Source organism: Cebus imitator, unplaced genomic scaffold, assembly GCF_001604975.1.
Source record: "Cebus imitator isolate Cc_AM_T3 unplaced genomic scaffold, Cebus_imitator-1.0 Scaffold514, whole genome shotgun sequence".
NCBI lineage: Eukaryota > Metazoa > Chordata > Mammalia > Primates > Cebidae > Cebus > Cebus imitator.
The window spans coordinates 579,745-586,652 of NW_016107829.1; the positions used below are offsets into that span (position 1 = coordinate 579,745).

Here is a 6,908-nt window from a genome sequence, read left to right on the forward strand (position 1 = left end):
AGGACTACTGTGTGTCAAGTACTGTTCTAAGGTCTCCACATGTGTCCATCTCAATAGATGCTTACAACAACCTTATGAAATAGGTCTAATCCCAAGTGCACAGAAATGGAAACTGAGGTGTGCTGGTCACTCTCTCTGCCCTTCTGAGGCCCGGGGCAGTGAAAGCCACACTTGGAGGAAGAGTAATCTGTCTCTCCTTGTTTATCCCACACTCACTGTAAAAGCAATAGTGGTGAAAGGGAGCTCAGAAGTCACGAGAGAAATAAGTGAACTCTTACATAAAGTCTAGATGTTGAGAAAATGGACCAATTTTATTGTATCATATTAGATCATATCAGATCAGATCAAACTATCTTTTTTTCTGTCTTTTTGTTGTTTTCGTTGTTTTGAGGAGTCTCGCTCTGTAACCCAGGCTGGAGTACAGTGGTGCGATCTGGGCTCACTGCAACGTCCACCTCCCCGGTTCTTGCAAGTCTCCTGCCTCAGCCTCCCGAGTAGCTAGGACTACAGGTGCACACCGCCACACCCGGGTAATTTTTTGTATTTTAGTAGAGATGGGGTTTCACTGTGTTGCCCAGGCTGTTCTCAAACTCTTGAGCTCAGGGAATCCGCCTGCCTCGGCCTCCCAGAGTGCTGGGATTACAGGCGTGAGCCACCACGCCAGGCCATTTTATTTTTTTACTTCTTTTTGAGACAATATCTTGCTCTATCACTTAGGCTGGAGTGCAGTGATGTGAACACGGCTCATTACAGCCTTAACCTCCCAGGCTCAAGCAGTCCTCCTGCCTCAGTCTTCTGAGTAGCTGAGACCACAGGTTTGTACCACCACAGATGGATATGTTTTTTGTTTTTTATTTTTTGTAGAGATGAGGTCTTGCCATGTTGCCCAAGCTGGTCTCGAACTCCTGGGCTCAAGAAGTCCTCCTGCCTTGGCTTCCCAAACTGCTGGGATTAGAGGCATGAACTACTGCACCTGGCCATGATTATCTTGATTGTCATAAAGATAAATTTAGAAGTGTCATAAGCAGCCTTGGAACAAAATTTCCTGTTAACTATATTGGTTAATGGGTAACTGCTACACATAATGTAATCGTCATTCTAACCTTAAAATGTTTGACGGTAGTGTGAGTGCTTCTGATGAGGACATGGGAGGAAATGTGTAAAAAGCATGTGATCGCTCTCGAGTCCCTCCGGCGCTGCTTGTGTGCCGCGTGTGTGTTGGACAGCCAGCCCACCTTCCTTTCTAATACCTGTGAGCCTTTTCTTTTCAAGATGCTTGAAGAAGTGCACCATGGAGAGGAGGAGGTGAGACTTTTGCTTTTCAGGCAGAAATTGCCCAACTCACGTCTCTCATCATCAATACCTTCTATTCCAACAAGGAGATTTTCTTTCGGGAGTTGATCTCAAATGCTTCTGATGCCTTGGACAAGATTCACTATGAGAGCCTGCCAGACCCTTCCGAGTTGGACAGTGGTAAAGAGCTGAAAATTGACATCATCCCCAACCTTCAGGGACATACCTTGACTTTGGTAGACACAGGCATTGGCATGACCAAAGCAGATCTCATAAATAATTTGGGAACCATTGCCAAGGCTAGTACTAAAGCATTCATGGAGGCTCTTCAGGCTGGTGCAGACATCTCCATGACTGGGCAATTTGGTGTTGGCTTTTATTCTGCCTACCTGGTGGCAGAGAAAGTGGTTGTGATCACAAAGCACAACAATGATGAACAGTATGCCTGGGAGTCTTCTGCTGGAGGTTCCTTCACTGTGCATGCTGACCATGGTGAGCCCATTGGCAGGGGTACCAAAGTGACCCTCCACCTTAAAGAAGATCAGACAGAGTACTTAGAAGAAAGGCGGGTCAAAGAAGTAGTGAAGAAACACTCTCAGTTCATAGGCTATCCTATCACCCTTTATTTGGAGAAGGAACGAGAGAAGGAAATTAGTGATGGTGAGGGAGAGGAAGAGAAAGGTGAGAAAGAAGATGAAGATAAAGATGATGAAGAAAAACTCAAGATTGAAGTTGTGGGTTCAGATGAGGAGGATGATAGCGGTAACGATAAGAAAAAGAAAACTAAGAAGATCAAAGAGAAATACATTCATCAGGAAGAACTAAACAAGACAAAGCCTATTTGAACTAGAAACCCTGATGACATCACTCAAGAGGAGCATGGAGAATTCTACAAAAGCCTCACCAATGACTGGGAAGACCACTTGGCAGTCAAGCACTTTTCTGTAGAAGGTCAGTTGGAATTCAGGGCATTGCTATTCATTCCTCGTCGGGCTCCCTTTGACCTTTTTGAGAACAAGAAGAAAAAGAACAACATCAAACTCTATGTCCGTCGTGTATTCATCATGGACAGCTGTGATGAGTTGATACCAGAGTATCTCAACTTTATCTGTGGTGTGGTTGAATCTGAGGATTTGCCTCTGAACATCTCCCGAGAAATGCTCCAGCGGAGCAAAACCTTGAACGTCATTTGCAAAAACATTGTTAAGAAGTGCCTTGAGCTCTTCTCTGAGCTGGCAGAAGACAAGGAGAATTACAAGAAATTCTATGAGGCATTCTCTAAAAATCTCAAGCTCGGTATTCACGAGGATTCCACTAACTGATGCCGCCTGTCTGAGCTGCTTCGCTATCACACTTCCCAGTCTGGAGACGAGATGACATCTCTGTCAGAGTACGTTTCTCGCATGAGGAGTCACAGAAGTCCATCTATTACATCACTGGTGAGAGCAAAGAGCAGGTGGCCAACTCAGCTTTTGTGGAGCGAGTGCAGAAGCGGGGCTTCGAGGTTGTATATATGACTGAGCCCATTGACGAATACTGTGTGCAGCAGTTCAAGCAGTTTGATGGGAAGAGCCTGGTCTCAGTTACCAAGGAGGGTCTAGAGCTACTGGAGGGTGAGGAGAAGAAGAAAATGGAAGAGAGCAAGGCAATGTTTGAGAACCTCTGCAAGCTCATGAGGGAAATCTTAGATAAGAAGGTTGAGAAGGTGACAATCTCCAATAGGCTTGTGTCTTCACCCTGCTGCACTGTGGCCAGCACCTACAGCTGGACAGCCAACACGGAGTGGATCGTGAAAGCCCAGGCACTTCGGGACAACTCCACCATGGGCTACATGATGGCCAAAAAGCACCTGGGGATCAATCCTGACCACCCATTGTGGAGACGCTGCGACAGAAGGCTGAGGCAGACAAGAATGACAAGGGAGTCAAGGACCTTGTGGTGCTGCTGTTTGAAACCGCCCTGCTCTCTTCTGGCTTTTCCCTTGAGGACCCCAGACCCACTCCAACCGCAACTACCTCATGATCAAGTTAGGTCTAGGTATCAACAAAGATGAAGTGGCAGCAGAGGAACCCAGTGCTGCGGTTTGTGATGAGATCCCTTCTCTTGAGGGTGATGAGGATGCGTCTCGCATGGAAGAAGTAGATGAGGAGTTCATAGTTGGAAAACTGCCGTTGTATAGTATCCCCATGGCTCCTCCTGCAGCCTTGAGTGCCCCTGTCCCACCTGGCTCCCTCTGCTGATGTCTGGTGTATTTTTTCTCTCCTGTCCTTCTGTTGAAGGCAGGAAACAAGGGTGTCAAGCCCCCATTCTTTCCCTACTCTGACAGCAGGATTAGATGTTGTAAATTGTGGTTTTTTATATTGTTTGTTCATTTTGTTCTGAAATTAAAGTATGAAAAATAAAGAATATGCCGTTTTTATACCAAAAAAAAGCATGTGATCATCCACATTTTATCTCAGTCTCCTCAAAACATGGAAAAGAAACTTATGTCTACTAAAAAACATTGTGTATGAATGTACTACAATAGTTCTAGGAGCGTCTGTATTATCAAGATATTTAGGAATTTGTCCGTGTTGAAAACACTCCTTTATTAAAATGTCTGGCTATCACTCTATATCATTGTTGACCTTGGATTTTTTCTTTCCTTTTTTTTTTTTTTTTTTTTTTTNTTGAGACGGAATCTTGTTCTTTTGCCAGGCTGGAATGCAATGGCACAATCTTGGCTCACTGCAATCTCTGTCTCCCGGATTAAAGCGATTCCCCTGCCTCAGCCTCCTGAGTAGCTGGGACTACAGGCACACGCCACCACACCCAGCTAATTTTTTTGTATTTTAGTAGAGGCAGGGTTTCACCATGGCCAGGATGGTCTCGATCTCTTGACCTCATGATCTGCCCGCCTCAACCTCCCAAAGTGCTGGGATTACAGGCGTGAGCCACCACGCCTGGCTGACCTTGGATTTTTTTAAACGCCATCAAAAACATGTCAGCTACCACTTGCAGCCTCAAGAGTATATGTTGTCCCTCAGTAACCATTTGGGATTGATTCTAGAACTCTCTTGGATGCCAAAATCTGCAGAGGCTCAGTCCCTTACGTAAACTAACCTGGTATTTGCATATAACTTACACATTCTGTCATATACTTTAAGTTCTCCAGATTGCTTATAATACTTAATACAATGCGTACACATCACCACATTCGCGTGAATTCAGCACAATGCTCGGTGGGTGGCAAATTCAAGTTTTACTTTTGGCAATTTTGTGGGACTTTTTTTTCCCCAATATTTTCAACCTGAGGTTGGTTAAATTCATGGATATGGAACCCAGGAATGTGGAGAACCAACTGTATACACAGATCTTACACCATTTTTAGAGAAAAGCTTGTAAACAGTATTTATGGCTAGTTTATCAATATTATTTAAATAATAACACAACCAGAGTTGATTTGCTGCCACTACCTTGGAAATATTTAAGCATTATTAAAACTTAGCTGCACATTCTAGTTTTATCTCCAAAATTAATGCTTTTAGGCACAATTTATGCCTGTCAACAAGTAATGATCATAGATGTGAGCTGGCTCATAATCCAGCGGTACCAGGTTACAATGCGTTACCATGGAAACTGTGTTTTATCGCATTCTCTCTTCTTGATTTAAGGCATTTGACAATCATAGCAACTGTTTGCCAGTCTTCTCACATCATAAAAAATTCAAAAACACAAACAACCAATAGAAAAAAAAAAAGAAAAAAAGAAGGAATATCCTCTACTGTTCTTGGACCCCACTAGAAACATAAAAAGGAAATGAGAGCCTTATACTTAACACGAACCTTTTGTGAATAGTTTATCTGTTAGAAACTCTAAACGTGTTGGAAAATTCAATCAGTGGTTAGTCATTGAATGGGCCTGTCTGCCTATGGTTCATTTTGTTTATTGCATCATATATCTTTTATGATCACTGGGACTTTAGCCTGAAACAGCATTTTCTTTAACAAGGACCGTGTTTCCTTTAACGTTGTTTATTGCATCTGAAACATTACTCTTTGAAATCATGGTACATTTTCCATCGAGCAAAGGTCTGCAACTGAATCTTGCATGAATGTGTTTATTCAGGAGCTAGAGCAGAGCAGGGGTGGGGGAAACCACCTCATCCAGTTCATGTAACATTAATCACTTTGCCAGTGTTCAGCTGAGGTCATTGCCACATTCCTAGCAGTATTAAGGCAAGTCAAGATTAATCACGTACATTAAACCTTGGAAGGGGAGCACGTGAAAGGGATCTCAAATTAGACAGGTCTTAAAATACAGAGAAGGGACTGTAGCGAAATGGGTTTACCTTGCTGCAGTTTGTCTTGGATATAACTTGCTTGCTTTTACCACATGTAGTCATATAACTGCTATGAATCTGTAGGTCTTTTTCCTATTTCTGGAAGTTTATAAGTCAAATTTAAGGTATTTCTGAGAATTCAAAATGAAGACTCATTCACCAAACATTTTTCAGTACATACTAAACACCTGCTAGGAGTTGTCCATGCTAAGACAAATGAGACAGAGCCCTCCCTCTCTCTGCCTCCTCCAATAAGTGCCACCCACTCAGGAACACTAATACCGCTAATACTAGCCCTGCGCACTGGGAACCTGATTTGGTGGGAGTGCAGGAGGGAGAAGAGCTGATTGTGATGGGAAATCAGAAACTACTGAAGTTAACTTTACACAGGGAGAAAGATGAGAAAAGCGATTTAGATATAAGAAAACAACATAAAGGCTTAGTGAGTGTTCACAGACTAATGAGTAATCTGTTGGGGCTGGGGCAGAAAGCAAGATTGTGTGCAAGAGCTGGAAGGAGCGATAGAAGTTGAGATTGTATGGTAAATTGGAGCCAGACTGCAAAAGTCTTTGAACATATACTTTATTCTAAAAGGAATAAGAAAACCGTGAAGGATTTAAAGCAGAAAAATTAGAATCAGATTGTATTAGAAACTGATTATTTAAGGCACGGACAGGTTGGATGGCAGATTAGTTGGTAAGAAACTAGAATCACTGTCTCCAAAGTGGAAGAGAGTGCCGGTCATCCAGAAGCAGTGATAAGAGCTTAAACCCACAGAGTGGAGAGAAACACTGTGGAGCCGGATGTGACAGAACTAGTCAGTGGAGCTCCTGAAGGGAGCCAGAGGGTGGATGGTGGAGCAAAAGGAATCTAAGACCCAAGGGATTGGGTTGTGTCAAATAGGCAGATGCTAATGCCATGGACCAAGGCATGTAAGGTCACGGGAATGGTGATTTCCGTTAGGATGTTATGGCACACATGAGTGACAACAGGGCTGGATACATTGATTTGGGTGTTATCAATTTATATTTGATTGTTTAACTCATAGAGGAAGATAAGACTCTCAAAGGCAAAAAAAAAAAGTAGATAAAGAAGGAGAGAGAGTCTAGGGAATATTTCATGGGAGAAAACTACTTCCCATTTTTTGTGATAATTTTTACATTAAGAAAAACATTAGGGCCGGGCGCGGTGGCTCAAGCCTGTCATCCCAGCACTTTGGGAGGCCGAGGCGGGTAGATCACGAGGTCAAGAGATAGAGACCATCCTGGTCAACATGGTTAAACCCCGTCTCTAC

The 6,908-nt window shown here is 43.3% G+C and overlaps 1 pseudogene across 1 annotated transcript; it reads left to right on the forward strand.

Moving 5' to 3' along the window:
- The first annotated feature begins 1,179 nt into the window (after window positions 1–1,179).
- Window positions 1,180–3,548, forward strand: LOC108292930 (annotated as a pseudogene). Its single transcript, XR_001820488.2, has one exon. The product of XR_001820488.2 is annotated as a heat shock protein HSP 90-beta-like (transcript).
- The last annotated feature ends 3,360 nt before the right edge of the window (window positions 3,549–6,908 follow it).